General features: G+C 40.1%; 1 pseudogene; it reads right to left on the bottom strand.

The window, feature by feature from the left end:
• Positions 1–4,659: 4,659 nt before the first annotated feature.
• On the bottom strand, positions 4,660–10,145 carry LOC117718009 (RNA transcription, translation and transport factor protein pseudogene; annotated as a pseudogene).
• Between the last annotated feature and the right edge of the window lie 611 nt (positions 10,146–10,756).

Raw genomic sequence — 10,756 nt, 5'->3', positions numbered from 1 at the left:
TGTAATCCCAATACTCAGCAGCTGGGGACAAGATAATCTGTAGGGCTCAATGGAGGCCAGCCTAGTCTACTGAAGGAGCTCCAGGCCAGAGATCCAGGCTAAAAGGTGGTGGGGGGGGGGGAGTCAACAGTACCTGAGGAGTGACACCTGAGCCTTCACACACATCTGCGCGTGCATACACACACATACACACACACACACACACACACATATATATATACATATATATATACATATATATACATATATATACATATATATGCAGGTACATATAGACAGAATCACTTGAAAAGACTGAAAGTGAGCATTTCTAATGTATAAAGAGTTTAATCTTCTAGTTTCTGAGTTTAACATGTTTGTCAGTTTGCTCACCGTATATCATGAATGATGTATATATGATGTCATGACATGACATGAATTTTAGTGGGGTTCTTATGTGATTCTCTCAGACTGAGTGCTCATCTACTTAACAGTCAGTTCATACCATCAGCAGAAATATTTATTGACTATCTTCTTCATGTAGGCATCAGTGTGCTACTAATAGCAGCCAGATCACTAAGAGCCAACCCTTGTATCTACACGCCGCCTCCCAGAGGACTTGAGAATGACCTGCTTTCCCTTTATGTAGCTTAAGCTTTGTAGGCAAAGGAATGAAATAGAACACCTTAATAAGTTGATGTCCTCCATGGTCCATAGGTATTACATATAGGTAAACTATCCACGTGTTGTAGTGCTCCTTTTTTCTTAGTGCTACATTTGTGTTATATCTCCCTTGCAAATTTTTATCCTAATAAATAAATGTTCATGAAAGAGAAAAAAAAAACATTGAAAATGGCCAGACAGAGAGAAGGCTCAGTGAAGTGATAACTTGGGTGCTCTTCCAGAGGACCTCCGTTCAGTTTCCAGCATCCACATGGCAGTTCAGAATTGTCTGTAACTCCAGTTCTAAGGCATCCTATGCCCTCATTCAGACATACATGTAGGCAAAATAGCAATGCACATAAATTTAAAATAAATAAATCATTAAAGGTGAATGAATAAAGCAAAATGGCTATGGCACTGCCCTCTGAGTTAATGATGGCCAATTTACCTGCTGGGATTTTGGTCTGGGGCAAATGGTACCTTCTCGGGACTCATGAGGTATGAAAATGTTTGCTAGCATCCATGAAGCTCACATGTTGGTAGGCAGAGAAGGCAGAATTCTTAATTGTCTTTGTGAGACCGAGAGACCACCAGGGCTGGTCCTCACTCCAGATAAACATTCATTTGTACATGTAGCCTCAATATTGTTCTTGGATAGAATCATAAAAGCTATGATTTCTGCCCAGAAGAGAGATATGTATGAGCTAAGGTCTGTAATTATAAAGCCTATTGCAATATTATGTCTCTAGTACATGGATCCATGTAAAGTAATTTGTATTTATAGAGACAACTATCAAAAGAAGAACAAGTTCTGAACACAACACCAACAGCTCAGGCTCTAGGGTCAAGAATTGATAAATGGGACCTCTTGAAACTGGAAAGTTTCTTCAAGGCAAAGGACTTTGTCAGTAGGACAAAACCGCAACCTACAGATTGGGACAAAGATCTTCACTAACCCTACATCTGATAGAGGGCTAGTATCCAAAATATATAAAGAACTCAAGAAGTTAGACTCCAACAAACCAAACAACCCTATTTAAAAATGGGATAAAGAGCTAAACAAAGAATTCTCAAAAGAGGAATCTAGAATGGCCGAGAAGCACCTAAAGAAATGTTCAACATTCTTAGTCATCAAAGAAAAGTAAATAAAAATGACCTTGAGATTCCACCTTACACCAATCAAAATGGCTAAGATCAAAAACTCAAGTGACATCAAATGCTGGCAAGGATGTAGAGAAAGAAGAACACTTTTCCTTTGCTTGTGGCATTGCAAACTGCTATGATCATGCTGGAAATCAATCTGGTGGTTCTTCACAAAACTGGAAATAGATCTACCTGAAGACCTAGCCATACTGCTCCTGGGCATATACCCAAAAGATGCCTCACCATACCACAAGGATGTGTGCTCCACTGTGTTCATATTTGTAATAGCCAGAAGCTGGAAGCAACCCTGATGTCCCTCAAATGAAGAATGGATATAGGAAATGTGGTTCATTTACACCATGAAATACTATTCAGCTATTAAAAAATGAGGACATCATGAATTCTGCAGGCCAATGGATGGAATTAGAAAATATCATCCTGAGTAAGGTAACCCAGACCCAAGAGGACATGTATGGTGTGCACTCAAGCAGATATTAGCCAAAAAGTACAGAATACTCAGGATATAACCCACAGACCATAAGAAGTTAACCAAGAAGGAAAGCCCATGTAAGGATGCTTTAATCACACTTAGAAGGGGGGAAACAATCACAGGAGCCAGAGGGAGGGAGGAACCTGAGTGGAAGAGGAGAGGGGAAGGGAAAGGATGGGGGGCAGGATCAGATATGGGGCAGACAGGTAAGAAGGTCAGAGGTCCAGAATGAATGGAAATATGCAGCTGCCAAGGCTTGGGGGTGGAAAGTGAAGGGGACCTTTAGAATGTCCTAGAGATCTGAGATGTGAAAAGTGCCCCGAACTCAATGAGGGTGACCTTAATCGAAATGCCCAAACAGTGCAGAGGTGGAACCTGAATAGCTCACCTCCAGTAGTTAGACAGGATCCCCAGTAGAGGGATGGGAATACCAAACCACCTTCAAAAATTTTGACCCAGAATTGCTCCTGTCTAAAAGAAATGCAGGGACAAAAAGTGAACCAGAGACTGAAGAAATGACCCACCAGTGACTGGGCCAGCTTGGGATTTATCCCACAGGTGGGCACCAAACCCTGACACTGTTACTGATGCTATGTTGTGCTTACAGACAGCATGGCTGTCCTCTAAGAGGCTCTACCAGCAACTGAGACAGATGTCTATACTTACAGCTAGCCATTGAACTAAGATTGGGGACCCCTATAGAAGAGTTAGGGGAAGGATTGAAGGAGCTGAAGGGGATGGCAACCCCATAGGAAGACTAACAATGTCAACTAAACTAGACTCTGGGGAGCTCTCAGAGACTAATACAAGAACCAAAGAGCATACAGGGGCTGGTCTTAGTGCTCCTCCTACCCTCCCCCCCATATATAGCAGAGGACTGACTGGCCTCAGTGGGAGAGAATTGACCTAATCTTGTAGAGACTTGATGCCCTAGAGAAGGCAGATGGGGAAGTGGGGTAACAGCAGGGTAGCCTCTCAGAAGCAAAGGGAAGGGAGATGAGATAAGAAAGTAGGGAGTAGGGACTGGGGTGGGTGGCAACATTTTGGGTGTAAGTAAATAAAATAAAATAAATAAATAAATAAATAAATAAATATGAACAAAGACAAGAAACATTTATAAATTCCTATTTTTGAAAATTACTTGTATTCAAAGTTTAAAAGAATTTAGAGACAAGTAACATAAAGAGACAAAAAAATTTCCAGAAACAGAATAATCTTAAAATAATAAAACTTTCTACAGCAGTTTAGATTTTACAAGATACCCTTGGAAACATTGGCTCATTTCAGCCTTGTGACTTTTTAGTGAAGCTGAAACCGAGACAAGTGGGATTGTTAACTCCCTTTCACTTGAGAAAACCAAGAATCAGAGTAGGAATCAATCTGAAGATCATATCGTCTAATAACCATCAGTAATCCTGACCTATAATAGACCCAGACTTAAGATAATCCACCCAGGAAAATAATATTAATTAAATACCCATGCTATTCTTGATAGGATTCAGTTCTTTTATACTTGGAAAATAAAGGTAAACAAGAACAGTGTCTTTTATGAAATACTTTATGTTCATTGCCCTATTTTAGAGAATGTTAAGAACCCCTGGTGATACTTTTACCACTTGAAAAGTGTGTGGGGGGAGGTGGGGAAGCCGGGGAGTGTGCACTAATTATTCTGTTCCCGCAGATAGTAATGGAGCTGGAATCTGAACTCAAGTACAGCTGTTTCCCTAACATTGCCGTCACACTGCCATACCCCTGGCAAGGTTCCAAATGCTTCCACATACACTTTACATCTTAGAGTCCTAATAAATGAGGCTAGCACATGTCTTTTCATGATCCACAGATCCTACAATACCCGAAGCCCCACAAATACCAGCCTCCAAATGAAGGCATGAGCTCAGAGTGAGCACCCACATTTGGGCTGAGAGTCAAGAATGTTAACTCTGCTTATTTTGAAATTGGGCTGCGCACACTGTTTAAATCCGCGGAGGTGGATGGACTGATAAAACACATCTGTGGGATGGAAGTGATTCTCAGGGCATCCTTACAGGAATAGCCCATGCAATGACCCCTGATTGGGTCTTGTTTACAGGAATAACTGCCAAGTTTCTTCCTGCTTTTTTGTTTGTTTGTTTGTTTGTTTTGTTTTCTACTTTGTGATTTCTGCTTTTCCCACATTTTATTAAAGAAGGAAAAAGCAGTGTTGGTAAGTTTCTAGAACATCTCCTTTCTTAAAATGTGATATTTGATTTCCAAACATAAAACACGCGCCAGTATAGACTGTTCCCAGCATCCTAACCATGTCAGAAGCTGAAACCGTGATATGTTTATCTTCCAACTTCCTCCAGTTTGTGGCCTTTGTATCAGCAACAATTGTCTAATGACTATTATGGCTTTATTAGGGTTGTTTTTTGTAGCTCTCTGAGCTCTTCTATATGCAGGAACCACAGAATCTGAACAGCTTCATTAAGAATTGCATACCCAATGTCAAAGCCAAGAATATGATTGTCTAAAGCAACAGGTAAACTCTTTCTGGTTCAATTTGCCTTAGCAACTGTATCTTGAACCAACTTGTGAGTTGCCTTAAGCCTTATCAAGTAATCATTATAATACTAAATCTCAAAGAAGTTAGCCAGAACCATTACACCAGCCTTAAAATACCGATTATTTATGTCCTGGTTAATCAATAGCTCTGCACTTTTAGCCGAATTTTCAATATTTCTTCTGTTATCAAGTACTAACTCCTTATGTTTTTCAGCATTATCTTCATATTCAAGTCTAAAACAAGAAGCCAGGAAATTGCTTCTTGCTCGTCCTAAATCTTGAAAAGACAATGAACATATCTGAGATTAGAAGAACCTGGGTCAGTCACTGCTGTGGGTGTTTCTCAAGTTACCTCTCTCTTCAGTCTTGTAGTGGATGATATTCTGATCTTCAAGCCAAGCAATCATCTTTGCAATTGAAGCCAGCCAAGGGGTTGTAGTAGTCTAAGGCCATGAGCTTGTGTTCAAAGATGGACCCCCCACCACCAACAACAACTTCCAATCATGCTGGCTTCCCAGGTCTCTACACAGTAAACTACAGACCACCAAGGGCTACATGGTAAGACTCTGTCTCCAAAGTAATGTAGAATGTTTCTTGAGGTATATAGAATATAGATAGAATGTAGATCTAGTTGAAGAGAGGAGCATAATTACTAGATACTTCACTGATATTGACCTGGAAGACATCTACTGGAGAGGCAGACTCTCATAAGTTCTAAGTTCATATACTGGTAAAACAGTAGGGTTGTGTGGTTATTACTAAGATGTAGGAGAGAGAGAGAGAGAGAGAGAGAGAGAGAGAGAGAGAGAGAGAGAGAGAAATTGAGAAACCAAGTATTCCTATATTCCTAATGTGCAATTAAAGGTTGAAGTATAGGAGGAGACAAATGGCCTCTTCATCACTTATGAAGAGTCAAGAGCCTCTTCACAAAACCAAACAAAACAAAGCTGCAGGCTGAGAACCTAGTGGTTAAAGTCATAGAGACATCTGAGCTTGGTGCAGATAGGCTGGAAACACCTGTTACTCTGAAATAAATGGAGGGTTGAGTAGATTCCAATGATACTTTTCTGTTCAGAATCTCCTAACTCTCAAAGATTGTTAGAGGAAGATTGCACTACCCTTGTAGAAGCTAAGACTTCCTGGGGCTGAAGGATGCTGTAGAAGTATCTTCACATAAAACAACAGGTATCCCACACCATGAGTGTATTTGTTTCCTCTTTTGGGTCCCAGCCTCCTACCTAAGGTTAAATTTCAAAAGGAGAGAGAGAGAGAGAGAGAGAGAGAGAGAGAGAGAGAGAGAGAGAGAGATTCTGTTCATAATAAATGGAAGCAAGCAATCTAAGGAGTTGCTGGTATTTCCCAAAAGTTGCATACTGAGGGCACTTTACTGAAATGCCTGAAAAATAAGGAGTTAAAAAAATCATTGACTTGGGCACATTTTCTCATGGGCTTCAACACCCTGCTAAGGACCGCCATGAGCAGGGCAGAGCAACTGTTCAGGTACCTTGCTCATAGAAGTCTAAGGGAGATGGTAACCGATTTTGAGTACAGATGCATTTCATGTGTTTTGATAGACGATAGAAAAAAGGGAATAAAGAAACCAGGGGAACTGCATATGCCAAAATTGATCTGTGAAGCCAAGAAAACCAAGAGGAGTAGAGAAGATGTCACAGGAATTGTTGAGGTACACACTAGCCCCATGTTGGGGCGGCCAAAATAAATGTTGCAGCCCAGGCAAAATGTTGAGGCCCGGGCCGACCCACGTTTGGGCGGCCACTGTATCCTGGCCCAAGCTGCTGCTCTGGTCCGCAGGTCGGGGTTCAGCAAGAGCGAGGGTGAGGGCAGGCTCAAAGAATGGAGACCAGACAGGGTGTGATTCAATCCTGTTTATTCCTCTAAGTGTCTACTGTCTGATTCTCCCTCTATAGTCTACCTTCTGATCTGTTCTGTCTCTGCCTTTTATATGTCTCACTTCTAAGCCATGCCTCTAAATTACACCTTTAATCATGCCCTTAGGTCTTATCTCTAACTCTGATGTCTATACTTCTAAGTCATACTCTTAAGTCACACACCTTTAATCTCACACACCTTTAATCTCACACACCTTTAATCTCAAGGTATCTAAACCAAGATTATCGGAGTGTGCTCAGCTGTTGTAGGCTATTGTAATCCAAGTCTTATGTCAGGGTATATGGCTCAAGATGGCTGCAAAGCTGATAGCCGCTTTCTGCTAAAAGTCGGCCCCCAACAAGGGATGGGTCATCAAAGCCATGAGGAATGTGGAACGTAGGGCTGCTGTATCACTAAGACTTTCAATATAACCCCTCTTTTAGGTCAGGCCCAATAATATGAGACATGACCAGAGTTGGACTTTCTATCTTTCCACAGGAGTGACACCCTTCTACTCTCAAACAGTAGGAATCAAATTCTGGTCTTCACCTACCAGGGAGCTATAATTATAATAGTGACAAGCAAAAAAAATGTTAGAGATGCAGCCAATGGGTTTGACCCAGAGGGGTTGAGACATGTCTAGCCAAGACACGTCATTCTTAAGGATATGACAAATGGCTATCAATAAAGATTCCATCTAACATGTAAAGTCCGACAGAAGAAAGTGGACTGTGTGAGGCTGAGGGTTGTTGAGTAAATATAAACACACAATTCCCTGATTCAATTCTTGGCCTGCACCCATTTTTTTAGACCCACAATCTATTGGTTAAAGTGCTATCTTGGTCTCTAGAAAAAGTTTTTTTTTTTAAAAAAAAGTGTAGCAGGCATTTTTACCCTGATATTGCAAAACAATGTTCTCATCCACAAAGTTCACACCAGAGAACAGTAAGACTCTGTTACAAAAATGTTTTCCCAAAACTCCCTCATAATGCTTTAAGTAAGCTTATAGCTTGCCAGCTGGAGAACGCCAGTAGGGCATGCCTTTATGCCCTCCAGATGTGTGACATAATGATTGATCTAGACTTCTCTAAAGAAATCTCTAGGTAAGGATACTCAGAGACATGCATTGTGTCTTTTAGAAAGCTTTTGTAAATACATAAATGACTCCATACTCAATGTTTTGAAACACTTAAAATGAAATCCCTAAACAAGGTGATTTACATTTACTGTACTAAACCAGGCAAAGTATGTCATTACATTTGTTTATAGTATTTATTGAAGTATGACATTGAATACAGAGGTTCTAAGCTAAGAATGGACTTCTGTTGGAGTCAAAGGCCACATGGCTACACAATAAACAGAATGTTGATTAAAGTCTAACTAGTTCAATGTATCCAGAGACCCTCTCAGTGGTCATTTTTCCAGTTTCAGAGTATTCTATTAGAATAGTAAAATTGCAGTGTGATACCCATACTAGGATCTTGGTTTTCAAAGTAAGAGCTTTCAGATAAGAAAAAGACCATGCAGAAACCTCTTTATATGTCCCATTCTTATTCCTCTAGAGTTGAGACTGAAAAGCAATATCATATTCTAATGATGGTAGATATTGGCTCCTCTGTGAGGATGGCTAAAAAAAGGTAGATTAGATGCACAGAAAGCACCCTTATTATGCCTCTTTTTTGGTGGCTCAATATGACCCCCAAATAAATCAAATGGCTCTCAGAGACCATAGATAGGGTATTATAATCCCAACTCAGCAATTTAATAATACCTAAGCTGAGTACAGCCTCTGTGAGAAATTTTTGTTGTTGTTTTGGTTTGGTTTTTGTCCCTTAATTTGACTGTGAAGACTGAGAAGTTTTCAAGTTTATGACTTGAAAACTTCAGTGCATTGACTTGAGGAATGCACTCTTGTTTACTTTTATAATAAAGGAAGATCATAACTAATTCACACTCATGTGGGATGTGTAACAAGACTTATTTATAGTTTTACCTGAGGGTTAGAGGAACTCTTCTGTTCTTTGTTATATTGCACATTCAAAATATCTGAGTTGCTTATTCAACCCACAGGATGTCACACCATATGTACTGATGTTACTTTACATCAATAGCATGCAGATCAGTCATGGTGAACAATAGATGGATTTTATGTATGAAGTTTTGATAAGACATCTATAGGTCTATGTTCTTCAAAGGACAAAGGAGTGGTTCTCAAACTTCCTGATACTCTGACCTTTTAATACAGTTCTTCATGATGTGCTGACCCTAACCATTTTATAAGTAAAATTATTTTTCTTACTGCTTTATAACTATATTTTGCTACTGTTATAAATCATAATCTAAGTATTTGTGTTTTTCAATGGTCTTAGGAGAGCCCTGTGAAAGGGTTGTTCCATTCCCAAAGGGATTGAGAACTACTGTAAAAAGATAAGTTTTAGGAAGATTCAGAACTTGAAACTTTAATAACACCTTTTGAAATTCATGCTATAGGACTTTGCAGACTATGCCTTCTGAAGGAGAAGGAAAAGAGACCCCTTGAATCCTGCATTACTTATCACTATTAAGGAAACAAAGCCTAACATCAGGTCTGAGTTCTGGAGACAACATAGCCCATGACTATTTATTGCTGGGTGACAATAGGATTCAGGTGTATTGTGACAAAAGAAACAGCATGGACCTAAAGGAAAACCCACTGGAATAATCAAGATCTAAACCTTGGCACACTAGAGTAAGCCCAAGCCATATATACTGGTAAAAAAAACAAACAAACAAACAAACAAAAAAACAGTCTTTTGGTTAAATAGTTTGTAGTAACATTGGAAAGTTGATTGTGGAGAAGTAAAGCAATCCTGTGTGAAACTGCATATCACCAGAAGTTACTCTAGTTCTTCCAAAGAATAATTATGCCACAGTATCAGTCAACCAATAGGCAAACTAGTATACCCAGACTGACTGAGCTTAGCAGGACTGGAACCTGGTCAAGTGCTTGGGCAGTCACCCATACGTCCACTAATCAATCAAATTCGCCAGGAATCCTCTCCCACTACCCACCCGAGTTCAAATGAAGTAGATGGAGAAAGCTTTTCTACACCCTTCCACCTAAGATGACCAAGTACATATGCAGCAGTTGGGGCATTCCTGGAACTTATCTATTTATCAACACTGGGGATTGAACTCATGGCTTTGTAGATGCTAGACAAGAGCCCTTGGGTTTGTACTAACTTATTTTGGGACGAGTTCAATGGAATGGTTGTTTACTTTGTCCTGCTGCTCTGGGGCTGGGTATCATAATCTAAACTATAAGACAGGATAGGAATCAAAGCTCAAATTATGGGCAGAGGATGTAGTTCAGTGTGGAAAGTATTTACGTAGCATACATGCATCTCTGGGCTTGATCTCCTACACCTTATAAATGAAATGTGTGGTACATACCTGCCATCCCAGTGCTTGGGAAATAGAGGCAGGAGGACCAGATGCTCAGTATCATCCTTGGTTACACAGTGAGTCTGAGGCTAGACGTAGATAAGCAAGACACTGACTCAAAAAAGCAAGCAAGCAAAAGAACAAAGCAAAAGCAAAAAAACCCTAAAAAAGGAAAAATTGTATTACCCTGGGGTAAAGAAGCATCAGAAATCAGCTTAGCTTAGTTGTGGGTGTTAAAGAAGCACTCCTTTCTGATTTCATAAGTAGTTATAAATGGACATTATTTCATCTGGAGCCATCTCAGAACCAGAGAGGCCTTGATTGTCAACTAGTTCACTATCATATCCATATATGATATGAACCATATCATATTAGTTCACAAGAATAATAAGAAGTCCTGTCTGTGAGTCCCACCCCAGATCCTAGAATACCAGACTCAGCTGCAGGCACAGACCACTGAAACTATCAGGAGCTGTTAATTATCTCTTGGAAGGTTAGACTTGCCTATACCTGGACTGCCTTAGTGTGTGTGTGGAGGTGTCAAATGTCCAGAGCAACTTGGGACATCCCAGTGTGGACTTGGAAGATATGCTACCAAAAATGTCTTCTAGAAACTATGAATAATGA

Source organism: Arvicanthis niloticus, chromosome 12 (assembly GCF_011762505.2).
Source record: "Arvicanthis niloticus isolate mArvNil1 chromosome 12, mArvNil1.pat.X, whole genome shotgun sequence".
Lineage (NCBI taxonomy): Eukaryota > Metazoa > Chordata > Mammalia > Rodentia > Muridae > Arvicanthis > Arvicanthis niloticus.
This window is presented reverse-complemented; position numbering and strand designations above follow the sequence as displayed.